This window comes from Aquila chrysaetos, chromosome 9 (genome assembly GCF_900496995.4).
Source record: "Aquila chrysaetos chrysaetos chromosome 9, bAquChr1.4, whole genome shotgun sequence".
In the NCBI taxonomy this organism is placed as follows: Eukaryota; Metazoa; Chordata; class Aves; order Accipitriformes; family Accipitridae; genus Aquila; species Aquila chrysaetos.
In genome coordinates this window covers 7027242-7043497 of record NC_044012.1, presented here as the reverse complement: position 1 = coordinate 7043497, position 16256 = coordinate 7027242, and the positions used below count along the sequence as shown (strand labels likewise).

Genomic DNA, 16256 nt, shown 5'->3' with positions numbered 1-16256 from the left:
ATGATGATGTGTGACTGGGACTTGGGTTACTCTGGACTTGGGAGTCTGTGGAAGATGTTTGTTATTTTTACCATGGTGCACATGTCCTACCAGGATATTATAACCTCAACCCATGAATTTTATTGCAAAGGCATTGTCAGAGCAAGGAAGGGCTTTGCTTTTTAACATCGCATTGCTGCAAAACAGCGTTCTCCCTTATTATCCCTGAAATGATTCTGCTGTATTTGCAGGATGATTGTTGGATCAGGTATTAATGTAAATAGTATTGTAAATACACTGACACTGTGCACTGCAATGCAGTTAACTGAAATAAAACCAATTGTTTGGAAGCTATGGGAAGAACCAAGCTTTAACTGCATATTTGGCCATGGGGTTTTTCTCTCACAAGTACAACTTTTGGTGTACCTCTGGGGCTGAAGGAAGTGTAGGCCATGCTACTGCTTGGAGGAGCTGATGGGTACATCTATATTTGGAACTCATAAACTGTGATGTTGCAGGGCGAATTAGCCTAAATACGGAGTTGTTGAGCTTTTGGTGTTGGGTTTTTTCCTCTCCCTCCTCCCCTAGCAGAAAAAGAAAGTTTTACGTCTGACTGAAGGATGGTGGGAGGGAATGAAATGGACAGAAGAGAGACGAATCACTATTTATAGCAGTACAAAGATAAGTGAGTCATCTTTATTTTAGTGCTAGTTTAAGAAAATGTCGCAATTGTCTGGTATTGTTGGTAACAAGTCTCTTTTTAACGAAACCCACTTGATTGGGATGTGCAAGCCTCAGGAGTACTCTCTCTTATCTGGTAGTTAATACTGTGGCTAATATTTTACTGTCAACATTAATTAGAGATTTGGGAGGGTAACTGGCACAGTGATCTGGTGCCCTCCCATTCTTGAGGATAACAGATTAAAGCAGCGAACAACAGAAGGGCAAAACGCCCCCCTCCTCGGGCCAACTCAAATACCTTAGATAGAAGCAGAGAGAGGAAGGAACTCCAGCAACTCTTTTGTACATTGAGGGCAACATAGTGCAAGCTTTCTCCAGTAGTGGGGTCTGGATTGTATCTAGTTGGCTTCTGTAAAAATGAGAATTTAAAATGTGCCTGTATAAAGAAAATTCGACTGATTCTACGGAATTTTCTTTCACATTTCTTATATACTGTTCCAACTAAGGCCACTTTTGTGTTTCCAGGAGGTGTGCCAAAATGCACTAAAATACCCTCTGCTATGACTTTTCAGAAAAAAGCAGTGACCACGGTGGCATTGCCAAGGGCTTCTCCTTGGTGTGTCCTCGGAATAAAAAGTAGAGGGAAGAAAATGAAATGCCATGTAGGTCTTCCTTCTTCTTGGGAAGTCTTAGGAGCTGTACAGGACATCACTGGGGATACTGGGAGGCAAACAGTCTGTAGGTTGGGCTAATCGGTACTTCCTTCCTAACACTAAGAAATAGGATAATTGTACTTTTTTCCCAGATTTACTACCAGCATAGTGGTGAATTGAACAATCAGTTCATCTCCACATCTATCTTTTTCCTTGTTCATAGTGGGAGATAGCAATATTGAACTCTTTTTTAAAGCACTGTATGTTAAAAGCTCCATATATAATTAAGATTGTGTTGTTAATGATAATTCTAAGTAGAGATGATAAAGAAATTTTTAGCTGTTTTCAGCCTTTTCAACTAGCATGCTTGTCAAATTCCCTCTTTAGTAATTAAAAATATCACATTTGTACTCTAAAATCGTTGCTGTAGGGAAGTTTCAGAAAGTGCAGGTAGTCTTATTCCTGCCCCTGGGGTTTAAGTGTTTCTATTTGTTTTTAATCTACAGATAAATAGTAGTTAAGAATTACTCTATCAAAATTTGTTTCACTTCTCCATTATACTATAGTCATGCTGCAACTGCTCTTGATGTTCCCCTCCACTGTCCAAACCTAATTTTGTAAATTTTGACTAAAACGATGAGGTAATAAATCTTAGCTATCAGCCACATGAGCAGGCTAAATTACCCAGTGGAGAAGTTGCTTATTTGAATCATGTCCAGGACATGAGGAGCCTGATCTGAAACTATCCAAGGCCAAGAAATACTAATTTTAATATATAGCATGATATCTATGCCTTTTTAATCCTGGAGGGCGCATTAGAAAAGAAGTTCTTTTCTAGAGTTATGGCTATGGACAAGACCATACAGGGACAGTTTCTTTTTAAATGTCACTGCTTCTTATATTTTTATACTACACCTAGCGTTGTATCCTCATTCACTGGATCTAAGGGGCTGCTGATCCTTTATCACCAGTAATGTGGCTGTTTGAGAATGCACACTGTGTTTCTGTTACCTGCTGCTATCAGTCAGCATATCTTGTTTCTGTCAAACTGTATTCATTACAAGTTGCACACTGTAGAAGAAACTTGCATGAGGGCTTCCCAACTGGGGCAAAACTAAATAAAATCTAAATTTTTTTCCCCTTTGTTTGCTTTAAAACCAAGATATCTTAATCGTTATTTACCTGCTGTTTAATCTAATTGACTTCCTTGTCACAGACCTAATATGAACTAATAAAACTAATAAAATGTCTGAAGTCCTCATCTGTTTTCAGCTGATATTCTGCAATAGGAATATCTCATCTACAGAAGAGCAGTGTATATATTCAGCATGTTTAAAAAATGATTAATCATCATTATGGACAAATTAATTATGGATACACAAAGACTGAAGGAAGAACTGAGCACAGATAGTCTCAAAAAATCTAGTCATGCAAATGGTGACAAAAGGCAGGAGGGAGACGATTGTGCTAAATATGCGAAAAGCGTCTTGGAAATAGTCTAAATACATGTTCTTAAATATATTCACTGCAGTAGTGCTACCTCACTTTCTAAATAGCTATGAGATCTCTTCATGAAAACCTATATTTAGGACCTGGGTATTCTGCAGACCCATCTCCACTGGGATGGACTTGGACTTGGGCAAAATTTCTGTATAGTTTTTCTGGAAAGCATCCTCAGAAACTCTCATTCAAGATATTTACAGTAATAATTTGATAAGTTCTCTGCAGAAACTTGTTCATTACCTGCCTGTATGTACATTTATATATTTTATATGCACACACATTTTTTAAAGTTTTCCCTCATCCTTGAAGAGAGGAACCTTAAGAACTTCAGGTCTCAGTGCTTTAAAGTTCAGATAAAACAGTTATCAGAGAGACCAGTAGGAATGGAGAGTGCTGTCCTTAAAATCATTCAACTCCTAAGTTTTATAGCATTGACAAGAGTTGGAAGTACTAGAAGCTATGTGCATGGTTCCTACAAACAACTCTGCCAATTATTCTTGCAAGGTACTAACCAGGCAGGATAGGCCTTTTCTAAGGTCACCTTTGGTCGTGCTTAGTGGAATAACTGACTCAAAGTATAGGAAGGTGAAACCACTTTTATCACCTGTAGTAAATTTTAGTTCAGTTATCCAAATGAACATTGAAGCTTGTACGTTAATGCTTATGCTCTCTGACCATCTTTAATTTTTTTGAATTATGTGTACTTTAAAAAGATAGTTGACATGAGAAATATTTTCTACTGCAAATAAATAAGAGGGAAAATGATGAAAAGATTGTTTTGGTTGTTGGTGGGTTTTTTCCTGTTTCTAGAGAAGTAGAAAAAAGGATATTCACCATTTTAAATGCTTCCCAGTAATTTTTTTAATGACCTCTAACCAAGAAACAGTTAAAAAAAGTGCTCTTGCATCCCTTCTTTTGGAACAAAGTAAAGGCTGACAAAATAATTTATGAAGATAGCACTGTGGATAAGAGTTAAAACTATTTGCGTAGGATTTGTGTATAGAAAAAAAAATTGAAAAAGATAACTCTTAATTCTTGGGCTTGGGGAGATGGTGTGGCTTTATACATTTTTGTTGTTCAGTGCACTGTTTGCAAAAGCAAGTCAGTGAGAGGTTAATGGAGGTGGACTCAAGACTCCCCGGTGGCTGATTTGGAGTCCAACATGCAGGTGTGGTAAATGCCGGGTCCTTCTTACGTAGACCTTTCAAGGGGAAGTTATTTATATCGTCTTCTTGTAATTACTTTGACAGGGGGTTTGAAAATCATTTCAAGTTGCGGGACAGATTTATATTTGGTTCAGCCTAAATATATTTGGGCTTAGTCTGTACCCCTACAGTGAGACCTGCAAAACAAAACTGAGCTGCAAAAAGAAAAGATGGTGGTGATGATTCAGTACATGGGATTGCTCTGACTGCGTCACTGGTGAGGCGATGCCCAGGAGCGTGAGGGTGGACAGGGAACGTAGGATATCAAGGCTTTAAATGTCTGCTGGGGAGTGGGCTACGCTCTTGCTGGTATTAACTTATAGCTGAGTTTCAGTATAGGTAATTGAGGTTACTTGTGCTGAGAGTTTGCTTTCTCTAGCCTATGCCACAAGTATTTCGGGGGAGAAATGGCTAAAATGCTGTTCAAACGGAGAGCACTTTGGAACAGCGAGACTTCTCCATATCTGAGAGGGAAACAGGAATGAAAAAGGTAAAGAAACCCATTGTTGAGAAAGCGTGTGAGTTTAGAACCTAATTATACTCCCATTGAATCCAATAACAAGAATTCCTATTGATTTTAAAAGGAGTATGATTTGGCAACATTTCATCTCCTCGGTCTGTGCTAGCTAGTGCATAATGGTCTCTTTTAAACCTATTCATTTGTTTCAACCTTTATTGGAGGACAGAGTGCTTACAGCTGGCAGATTTGGGGGAGGAGAGAAGCTGTTTTATTTATAACACAATTCAAATAAAAGAGTAAACCAGACCATCACAAATATATTCAGAATTGCAGAAAAACCTATTATTAAGGAATTACAAGTTTTTTGCCTTCCTATTCTAACCAGCTCTTTTTGTAGCATTGACATTCCTAGTTTTTTTTTTTTTTTTTTGTAGAGCAAGACACGAAAACTTACAAAGTCTACACAAAAGTCTTATTTGCCATTTTGTGTGTTGAAGCTGGGCTTCACAGGAGTGTTATTGTTTGCTTGGGTTTTGCTTGTATTTAGCATGTAGCGTTTAAAAGCCCTTCATGGCTGGAGAGTTTTTATTGTAAACATAAAACATTAATTTAAACATTAAAAATTTTACAGCTGCTTTTTAGTACATAAATTTTCACAGACACTCAAAGACAGTAATTTTTGTTTTAATATTTGATTTTTCCTAACTGCTCCAAAGTTGCATAGAGAGGGGAGAAAAACAGAATACTGATAAAATACTTCATGTTTAGATCTTTGAACTGTAAAAGCAACATTCTTAACACAGGGGAGAATTCCTATTAAGGAAGGGATAAATATTAGTGCTGCCAAAAAAAGCAAACATTCCCACAGTTGGGATTGGGGGGGGGGGGGGGGGTGGTGGTGTTTGGTTTTTCTCCCTTAAACAGTTTTTCAGCAAATTAAAAAAGAATAAAAAAAGAAGAAGAAAAGCAAGTCAATCTGCTCATAGACTGCAGCAGCATAATCATTACTCTTCATGTGATAAGTCCTTCACAACAGGGCCTTTAGAAAATCTCTTTCCAAGGCCCAAGACAATAATAACAAAGAAAGAAATAGAAATTGTATAGCAGTGTTAATGTTTGGAGTTTTGTGGCAGTACAGAAAACAGCTGTATAAGATTCAAAAGCAGTGGCTGTTCGGTTGCCCTGCTCTGACAGGAGGTGGTTGGTTTATGAAAGGAGTGTGCTTAATTCTCAGCCATGTAAATTGGAGAAGCTTCATTGGTTTGAATGGATCTGCAGGAAATTATAACAGAAAATCAGTTGTATGCAGTGAGTAGCTTTTTAATTTTTTTCTGTAGCAATACCTGTGGGAATTTAGATTTGGCACAGATCTGCTCAGGGAGAGCTGCAGTCAGGTGGCATTTGACAGTATTTTGAACTTTCCTACTAAGCGGTGGAAGAACAAATCTGGGAAGTGGTGTGACTGCGTTCAGCAGTGTTTCCTAAATTAGAGTGGATCAGTAGATTTTGTATTATATCAATGCCATCACATTTTTATAAAAAGAAGTAGCTATAGGTGCTCATTAGATGACAGGTGTTCATCTCTGGTTATCATAAATGCTGAGAATGGAAATACTTAAAGAGAGGGTATATTGTTATAAGCAGTGTTGAAAAAGAAACATACAGTTTTATCCTACCGTAAGTGTCCAAACTAGAACTAGAAAACTAGCCAGCTAGCAAAACTAGAAAGCAGATGCTTTTTGTTTCCAAAAGTACTTGAGCTGGAGAGGCAACATGGTCAAGCCAGCTCTGGTGGTTAGGAGAAGCATTAACTGAGAGAGCGCTGTGTAAACAAAATGGCAGTTGGGTCTTGCTTAGAAATGTACACCAGACAAACCCTTGTCCCATCACCTCTAAAACAATGGGTTTGATGTATTGGAATAATGGGGAACATTGGATGGTTTTTTCTGGTCTTTTCTATACTTCTGGCTTTTTCTTTGATGCAATAATTTGCAGAGTGACTGATATTACCCCTACAAACCTACTAGCTAACTCAATTTCATCAGCAATCAGTCAGTTTAAATTAAAAAATCTAAACATACATATACTGGCTATGAGTACTTTATATGTATGCTTAACGTCCATTTGAATTTCATTTAATGGTGTTATTAAATCTCCACGCAGATAACTTTTTGTGACACAGCAAATAAGTACAATAGGGAAGCATCTTCAATATACTCTAGCATTAACAAAAAGATTCATCTTTGTATATAACATAGAGTTTGCTGGATAACGTGCTGAACAAATGCATTCTGTTTTTCTGCATGTCACTGAATTGGTCTTTACAAGTCTGGAGTAAAACCAAAATCAACAGATTAAGAAGACAACAGTGTTTCTTACTTGTTTCAACTTGAAACCCAGGAAAAGCATATATTGAAGTTTCCAGGGGCTGTTGAAACGTGTGTTTCTTTGACATTGTTTGTTATTATGTGTGTATTTGTGTTACAGAATTTAACAAGTCAATCCACCACTGTTTGGCAAAAAAGTAGCAAAAGCTCACAAACCATCAGTTTGCTTGGCTCAGAAGGATCTGTTGATGGAAATGACTGGCAAAGGCATTTAGTCTATATTCACCACTGTTCTTTTACAAATAGTACTAACTCAAAAGCTAAGTAAACACCTCTACTGAAAAATTTCTGGTTTCATAAATAATAATTTGAGAAAATGTGGTGCTAGTGCTGTATTGGATCGGGTCGGGGAGGCTGTTGGTTCAGTTTCCTTTAGCTACTAAATAACACATGTAATCCTGCACTGATCGGTTTTTAAGTCTCAGTCTCTCTCTTTTTCAGAAATTGGAAGCAAAATTATAATCACCATTCAGTTACCCAAATTTAAGCCAAAATGCAGTCATGGTACTGCTCGCCTGTCTGTCTGGTCAGGTTCACGCTGATGCAGGTCTTCTGATACTCATAAATCCTTTTTCAATACTGTAGGAAAGCCATGGCAATGAATTCCTCTTTCCATATTTTGCCCCTGTGCCATTTAAGAAGCATGTGCACCAGTTATTAATTTCTCTACTTGTCTTTCAAGCTTGAGTAACTAACTCCAATATCTGGAAACAGCTACACAGGAAGCGTTATTCATTAGGACAGGTGGCTCAAGCATGGAATAATCACCATTGCAGATTTATTCCATGGAGGGATAAGCAGAACTGCACAGTGCAGCCAGGTTCCCAGCAGCAGCCCAGGTCAGGGAGGTGGCACGTGTCTTGTAGAAGTACCGAGTCAAACACGCTGGTCATGTTGGTCTCTGCAAGAGAGCTCAGGTTCTGGAGACATCTCTTGCAGTATGTCTTACATCAGAAGTAGTGGACGATATTTCACAAATGAAAAATCACACGATAAAGAGAATTTTTCCTGTCCGGAATGGTTCAGGATTTAATAATAGCCTGGAGAAGTATTTCATGAAACACATTGAAATAAAATGAATAAACTATCCAAAGAACCACAGTCTCCAAACAAAGAAAAAAAAGTGAAAATGGAAATCTTCAAACTTTCAAGGAGTTTCTTCCAAGTACTGTTTTTCATAGCTACGGGACACAGATGGATATGTACATACAAAATTTGTACATGTAAACACAGATGCCAGCCTAGTAGAAAATCTTTTCAGTGAGGGGAGGTGATACAGAGGAAAGTACGATGGTAGGAAATCTACAACCAGAGAATCAAGCTTCCCTACACTCAAGACATCATGGGGCCTAAAAAAAGACTTATAACAAAGTTGTAGGAAACCTTATTTTTTATTGGCTTTCCTATAAAATTTATTTTCATCCTTATATGTATCTGTGTATGTGTCCATGCATATATGCTGACTGTACACATAAATACATATGTATAACACATGCATATATGATATGCACATACTTATTTTAAGTAAGCACCATTGCATTAATTTAGTGTGTAGATGACTGGTTACAGGTAGATAATATAACTGATTCACAGAATAAGTGAAAATGTTATTTTACATGTGCTATTACAGAAAGTGTGCTGCTACAGAGCATCTGAATCACAAGCTTCATTATTAATTGTGTGTACAAAAACTGTGTATAAGAACATCATAAATACATGTACGCAGTGGAAATTGCATGTAAGTTGCTATCAGGACTCGATAGTAGTACTTATAACTTAAAGAACTAAAATCATTAATTAAGGCCCCAGCATTTTCCCTGGGTTTAGACAGGTGCCAAACACTGCCTGCGATCTGCTCTCAACTTGCTGTGCAGGGACTGTCCAGAGATGGGTAGAAATGTTTGTTCTTTTTTTAAACACCTTTTTCTTTGCTGCTTTAAGAGCAGTGTCTGCTGTCTTTATTGCTTCATCACTGTAAGGTTCAAGTGTTTGTATTTCCCCTAATCAGTTTGTAGTAGACCATTAGTACTCTAGGCCAGGAAAGATTAGGAACTCCTTCAAAAGAAAAGCACTGCAAACTCCAGAAACTCTGATCAGCTGTTTTTTATTAATCTGCCTGAATATCCTTGGCTCCTCTTCTCTAGTAGTTTATGGAGACACTGAGTTTTCTTGGAGTATTTGTTGTGTTTACTTGAGCAGCACCTTTTGACTCGTGGACCGCCAGCACATCCCTCCCTGCCAGAGCTACTTCTCTGTTGGTCAAATTTGTGTTGTACATGAAAAGTCTCTTTCTGCTACTAACACCAAGAGTCTGTCTTTGTGGTTTGTGGTAGGTGAACATTTTTTGACCTCATAAACTTTGCTGCTCTATCTGTGCGTAGTGGGTTTTTAACAGCCAACATACTTTGAGAAAGCTGAGGTCCCAAATAGCGGTGTCCTTGTGCGACAAAACAAAGCACAAAATCACTGCTCTTCCACTGATGGAGCTGTTGCTTTGCTTACAGTTTGGATTTAAAATTTGTTTTACAGACAATAATTTGAAAAGTTTCAGAAAGTTGTGGTGATTTATATCTGAGTCAGTAGTAAACTTAAGATGCAAAAGGCAGGTGGTGAACTCACATGATGAGTTTTGATGCTTTGATATAAATCTGTAACTTCACAGAAGTTTCCCATCCTAAATTATCCTATCCAAAGAGGGCTGACTTCTCAGATACCACTCTTCAATAAATAATTAAATAAAAGAATGAATACATAAATACATCCTTTGGTAGAAACCAAAGGCACAAAGGGAAGAAAGTAATAAAATTAAATAAATAGTAGTAAACGCTCAACAGTATTGGTTGTAATACATATTAAGCCTTGTGATTTTTAGCTTACTTATTGCTCTAAGTTACATTGCATGGTCTCAATCCGGCAGGCGCCGAGGTTGGCAATTTTACATGCAAAGTAAGATATATATATAGCTGTATTAGTCTGCTGAAAGTTCAGACAAAAAAGCTTCATGGGTGGCTCCTTTGCTCATAACATTTCTTTAGATTTTTTAAAATGGATATTTCAATATTCTTTTGTATTTCCTCTGTGGTCAGGCTCAGACCTTGTAATTCTTGGCATTCATATTTCATAAGTGCATCCTTTGTTTATTTTACATTAAGGCAAATACTGCACCATTCTCTTACCTTTATAGTATTTCTCTTGTGCCTTTGTTATTACATATAATAAATGAAAGCACAGTTATGTTAAATTTTATCCAGCTGAACAGTAAGGCAGATATGTGAAAGAAAAAATACCCTCTGTTTTCTGATCTTGAAATTCTTCTAGTATATTCTGTGGCAATGGAGTTAATTCATTTACTTGGGTTGTGTTCATTCACTATGTAAGTGTATAGCGTTTTAATACTCGAGTAGCTTTTTTTGCACTGACATCTTAGTGAGGTGCTCAGTTTTACAGAATGTTGATAGATCTGTTGTAAAAATGAAATAGTAAATCTTAATGTACTAAACTGAATTTATTATACTTTACTTTTATTTCCAGGGAAAAATAATTTAGGTCACTTTCAGTGTTTTACGTATTACCGGGTGAAAATCTAACTTACCATGCCCACAGCAAAATTCTTCTAGATGCAATAGAGTCATGATATCACCTCTAGGGTTTTTGCCTTTTAGTTAACCATTAGAAGGTAGTTTGCAGCTAAGCAATATTAGTTTCTGCTCCTAAAAGAATTACTTTTGATGGAAGCTAGTAGAACAGCATCAGTACAGAAGATCTTTGTGAGGTGTTTGCATAGAATAGAGCTTATGACTTTTGGTTTTCTGTTTTCTCCAAAATAAAGGTTTTGGATGTTGTCATGAATAAATAATTCATTACTTATATGAGAGAGACAAGAAAGATTTCTCAAGTGTAGGAAAAATGCAATATCTTGCTTTGTCTGACCAGTTTCTCTCAATTGTATTCAGGAAGCGATAACTTCCTTGGTCTGATAAACAACAAATATCAGTGTGATAATCAGATGAAAGTTGGCCATTCAGGAAAATCATAAATTCCATGGCTTTTTGCTAGGGAATGTGGTTGGCACACTACTGAGATCAGGTGATCTTTATCCAGTAAAGATTTAGCCCATCATGAACATCTCGGATAACAGGGACGGTGTTAAACCATTGCCAGTCAAAGAAGGAAATTGAAATTGTTGTTTGCACACAACCAAAAAGTGGAAAAATATTTCTTAAAGATTTTAGTATCATCTGTTTGCACAGTATTTCTAGAGGAAAAAAAAAAACCAACCAAACCCACTTTATTTCTCTCTTTGAATCTTCTTGCTTTCATTTACTTAGAACTTAGAGGCTGTGTGGGTGGGTTTAGAATTTATAATAGTTTGCAGGTGGTTCTCACTGTTTTTCTTTCCTTTACTGTCTTTTTGTTTGTTTAAAGGAAATCACAGTGGTATGAATTGAAGCTTGCAAATGTAACAGAATGGTTTATCCTGGCAAGGTAGGAAGGAAAGACAAGGGAAGAGAAACAAAAACAAAAGACAAAGATTGAATATAGGTTCTATTAATTAAGGACAGCAAGTAACTTATATCTGAATTCAGTTATACAATTCTAACGAGCATAGCGTTGAAACCTTACCGATGGGAAAATATTTTCTTAGGTAAGACTAAAATTTTAGTTCCAAGATAAACATGATTTTGACCTTAGTTTTGTGTGAAAATCTATTTTCTCTATTACATTTGCATTAGGGAAACGTGTCCAGCAGAGTTTGCCCAAATTTTACACATATAAGTGAGTCTGGTTTTGATGTGTGGGATTTATTTTTTTTTAAATGATTGTATATCCAAGATTCATTGAACTGATGAGGATTCTATTCTGCCGAATGTTTGTTTCTGTTAACTCTGAACTTTCTGTATTCTAGTGATTACTTCTTAGGAGTCAATCGTGTATATATGTAAGTCAATCAGCATATGTGTTCTTTCCATCTTAGAAATATCCCAGAATCTGAATTTAATTCCAGGCCTCCAGAAATATTAAGCCAGGGCCACTTCTGAGATTATGAGTTTTCTCTAGCTCTGGCTTGGGAAGTAGAATGACTTTGCAGCAATCGTCCACCAGTTCTGCGTTGCAATGTCACTACTTACAGACGTTGGTTTTTACTCAGTTTCATTTTCAGTAGGTGACTTCTTCATGCAGCTAACAGTGCATTCTCACATTGATACTGGGATGGTTTGTATTTGGAAAAAACCCCACCACTAAAGTGGATACCCAAGTGAAGTTCTCTGAACCTTTCTTGCACTTTCTCCTTCTTTTCCTTTTTTATTTCCACTAGCTTTCTGAGCACCAGAACACAAGTGGGTGGGCTGCATTTGACTACTGACTACTGTTGTGCAATCTTGGCTCCCAACAAGTCCCATCTTCGTTGCTCCTGATTTAACAGGAGGGTTCACTTAAGAGCAGGGCAAAGTATTTTTCCCACTCTGCAGCCCAATGACTCAAATACATCCATGTTTCATGTTTTATCATGTTACATAAATAATCTTATCTATCCCTGCAGTATTTCTGTTAGCTACATCATTGCTAAATTTTGTAACAATATGCCCTTTGCAGTAAAATGTCACCAAAAAGTTATATACTGTAATAATTTTCATCTGTTTCATAAAGACAGACAATTTTTAAGATTCATGTTCATTTCATCATTGAAATCCGAGTCTTCCTACATTAATTTATAATGAAACCTCATGCTCCCTTCTACATTGATCACTAATTTTCTGTCTTCTTGATATGTGTTAAAATAAACTATAGATATAAAGGGCACTTTCTATGCCTGACACTGTTGAGTTAAATAGAACATACTTCTGTAACTCATCCCTGTAGTCTGCCCTCGCCTTTGTTTCACAGCGAAAATCCTCGAAACCCAATTGTAAAAGGTGGCTGCATTTACCACACAGATGATTCAATGTGTTTCTTCATTTCTGTCACCAGATAACCTGCGTAACAGGAATTTCCAAAGGCTGGCCTGCAGCCCACAAAGCTTTTGAATGCAGGCTGCAAAAAGGTTTTTGAAGTTGAATATAAAAATATTGCACTGCAGCTGAATACTATTATGTGGCCTCCAAATCAAAATCAATGTTGAAAAAGAAAGAATGGTATAGGTTAAGAACATAACATGAAAACCGATACAAAGGATGTGAACTGAGGTGTACCTCGTTTATTATCCTACCTGACAACAGTGAGTACCAGCTGCATTTACAAACAGTAAAGGTCCATCAGAGACTCACAGGGAGATAATCTGTCCTGGAGCACTGGCTTGCATGTCTAATATAGTTAGAGACTGATTTAAGTCACCAAGCAAGATGTTCAGTGTATTTCCAGTTGTTTTCATTAACAATGATAAACCTATTGAAGCTGACTGCTACAGTACAGTTTTACTGGAAAAATGTCACATTTGTGAACTTTCCAAATACTGGTGATGTTTTCTGCTCTGAGGCGGTCTAGAGGAGATAGCCCTGATATACTTGGAAGAGAAGGGGATTACATTTGAATGTCGCCCAGTGCAAATAGCAGTGGGGAAGAAGGTAAAGCTTCAGAGGTCCCCTGGTAAATTAATTTTCCCTAATTACATTTCATGGCAGGAAACACAGATATTAGAAGTGCCTGTTGAAATAATACAGTATTTAAATTCTGATTAATCCATAGGTCAGGCAAGAACTGTTCAATATATGTCTCTAGAAAGAAAGCTCTGCTTTGAAAGAAAAAGGGACAAACATCCACCCTTTAAATAGACAGGTTGAGTTATTTCAAATGCTAGTTGGAATTTGGTGGCAGACTATAGATAAGTAAAGCCAGTGGCTATGAAATTACCAAAAGTGTAAAACATCATCACAAACACATCTTTCAGAGATCTGAGGCAGAATGATTTATTAACTTAGTTTTCTTCCCTCCTCCTTAGGAAAGATTTTTAATTTTTTTTTCCAGAAATCCTTTGGTAAATGTATATTAATAATTCACCAAGACAAATAATTGCAGATAATATGGGTACCACAAAAAAATTTGTATTCTTGTGGGGTGATAGTTCATGCCAGAATAAGATTAGTTAGAAAGCTGTTACTTTATTCAGTTTTTGCCAATAACTATTTTTAAAGCATTTTTATTTCACTGTGGTAAAAGCATGTTTCCTTTCTTAAGCCATGTTTCCTTTTGCTTTTCGATAACTCCCACCAGCTTCTACAAGGAGTCCCAAGAATGCTGAGATGCCCAATTACTCATTCAATTTGTGCCTATGTAATATTTTATGATCTTCCCTGTTTGTTGGATTGTAGTGCTGAGAGCTGGAGGTCCCATGTATCAGCGTGCTGGGGAAGGATAGGAGGGGTGTGCAATCCCTTCACATACTAGAAGGAATTAGAGCTTCTGGAACGTATAGAAGAAATAGATGGGAAATACTCTCCCTCAGTTTAACCAGTAGCCCTCCCATCGTTCTAATCCTCCCAATCAAGCATTTTTTTTTCTAGATGTACTATAAGTAGACATCCACCAGGCAAGTGCCAGTAATATCTAAAAATCCTATTAAAGCCTTTGGAGTAAATGCACACAGTGCCTAGATGTTTGCCTTTCATATTTCAAATAGGTAATTAAGAAGATGGTATTTATCTCAGTCCACGTGGGAAATTCTGTTCTAGGTATTACAAAGACATTCATCAAAGTTTCTACCATCACCCCATAGTACAAAATGTGAATTTCAGACTTATTTTTGCCCTAGACAAAATACTGACCTGAGTTTGATTATCTTGGAGAAATTAGTTGTCTTTTTGTGTGGAACTAAGGTTTTAACTTGTAGTGTAGGTGAAAAAAAATCTGAAATGTATAATATGTTAGCATACGTGTTGGAGTTTGTGGGGCTTATTGGTAGAATATTAGGTCAGTTGGTGGTAGTGGTATATAAGAAGTGTGCGGGTATTTCGTGTGTGTTAAAATAAGGATGCCTTAACAATCTTCTCTGTTACCATTAGTATCTTTGGGTGCATGCTATGTAGTTGCAAGTACTGCTTTAAAACTTGTGTTTATTTGGATGATTACTCTGCTCTATGGCAAACCCTTCCTTAAGGTTGTTTCATGTGAAGTTTCAGTAACGATGGTGGTAATACTTTACTTCAGTCTCATGTTGCCATGTACTGGTTTTGAGTCAAGCAGAAAGCTTTGTATTTTGTGCTAATGGAACTGATTTACTACTGTTCCTCATGTTTTAGATCTGTAATCCCCATCTTTCTTCACCTGTATCATTTGTCTTTCCATTAGAAAGTGCAGGCTCCCATCATTTGTTTCCAGAGAACAGGTAAGGCATTTACTTCCATGTGTCCTCATGACAGCTGACTATGGTTTTCATTTAGAAGTCAACCCTTGCCAAAAATTATCACTGAGAAGTTTCTGAGCGTTTTCTCGTGTTCCTGCTTGCATAGAAGGAAGGGCATTGCTAATAACCAAATGATAAGTCCTTGGTAAGAATTGTACCATTTAAATGCCTTTTAATGTCCTTGTGCCTGGAGAAAGCAGAGGCTCATTAAAGTGTACCCATTTCCATGGATAAGTTTCTCACTTACACTCATGAGTTTATGCAGTAAATACCTGGCAGCTGATGAAAGGCAAAAAGCATGGTCATTTCAAGGAAAAGCTAAACAAGTTAGACCAAAGTATTCATAATGAGCAGTACAAGACGAAGATGGTAAGGTTATCTCCTTTTAAGACCCAAGTATACAAAGACAGAAATTATACGAGGCCCACTGTGACTTTTAGCAGCTGTGTCAAGCAAGCTGGGAAAGAGAGAGCCCGCAATGTGGGATAGTGGTGATGATGGCTGATGTATAAAAAAAGGTTTCAAGTCTTAGAGATGGCAATGGTGGCTTCATCTGGAAAGAAACTGAACATCAAAGGCTGCAGCTGCCTGAAGGGAATACACTAATTGAGAAATAACAGCTTTAAAACTAATTCTATAATAATATATAAAAGTAAAAACAATAACTCAGTATGACTGGCTGTCCAGAATTAAGCAAAGGAAGATGAAATGTCCTTTGCCAGCAGTTACGCTAAGTAAAATAACAAAATAATGGCCACGGTAATTCTCCTTGTGAGGCAGCAGCACTTCTCACCTTACAGGAGACATGAGCGCTCCTGTCCCACTCCAGCTGGCTTCTGGTTCTGGGGCAGCTCTCACCTCTTTCTGTAGCTTTTACTCTCACCTCTGTCTTTTGTGTAGCTTTTACTCACAGCTGCTCTGAAACTCCACAAACAGTCAGTCCCACAAACGAGAACTGAAACAAATTAAGCCTACTTTATGGGCACTACACCAAGCCCAAAGAGCAATACAGTTCTTTCTAGCCACTTGTATACAGGGTTCTCTCTGGTT

At 37.3% G+C, this 16256-nt stretch overlaps 1 protein-coding gene and 1 non-coding gene across 5 annotated transcripts in view; one reads left to right on the top strand and one right to left on the bottom strand.

Annotated features, from left to right (window-relative positions):
* Positions 1 to 16256, top strand: part of WWOX (WW domain containing oxidoreductase) — a 548624-nt gene that overhangs the window by 290820 nt on the left and 241548 nt on the right. The window lies entirely within an intron of this gene.
* On the bottom strand, positions 5213 to 5276 carry LOC115346673. Its single transcript, XR_003925200.1, has one exon. It is a non-coding gene; the product is annotated as a small nucleolar RNA SNORD77 (small nucleolar RNA).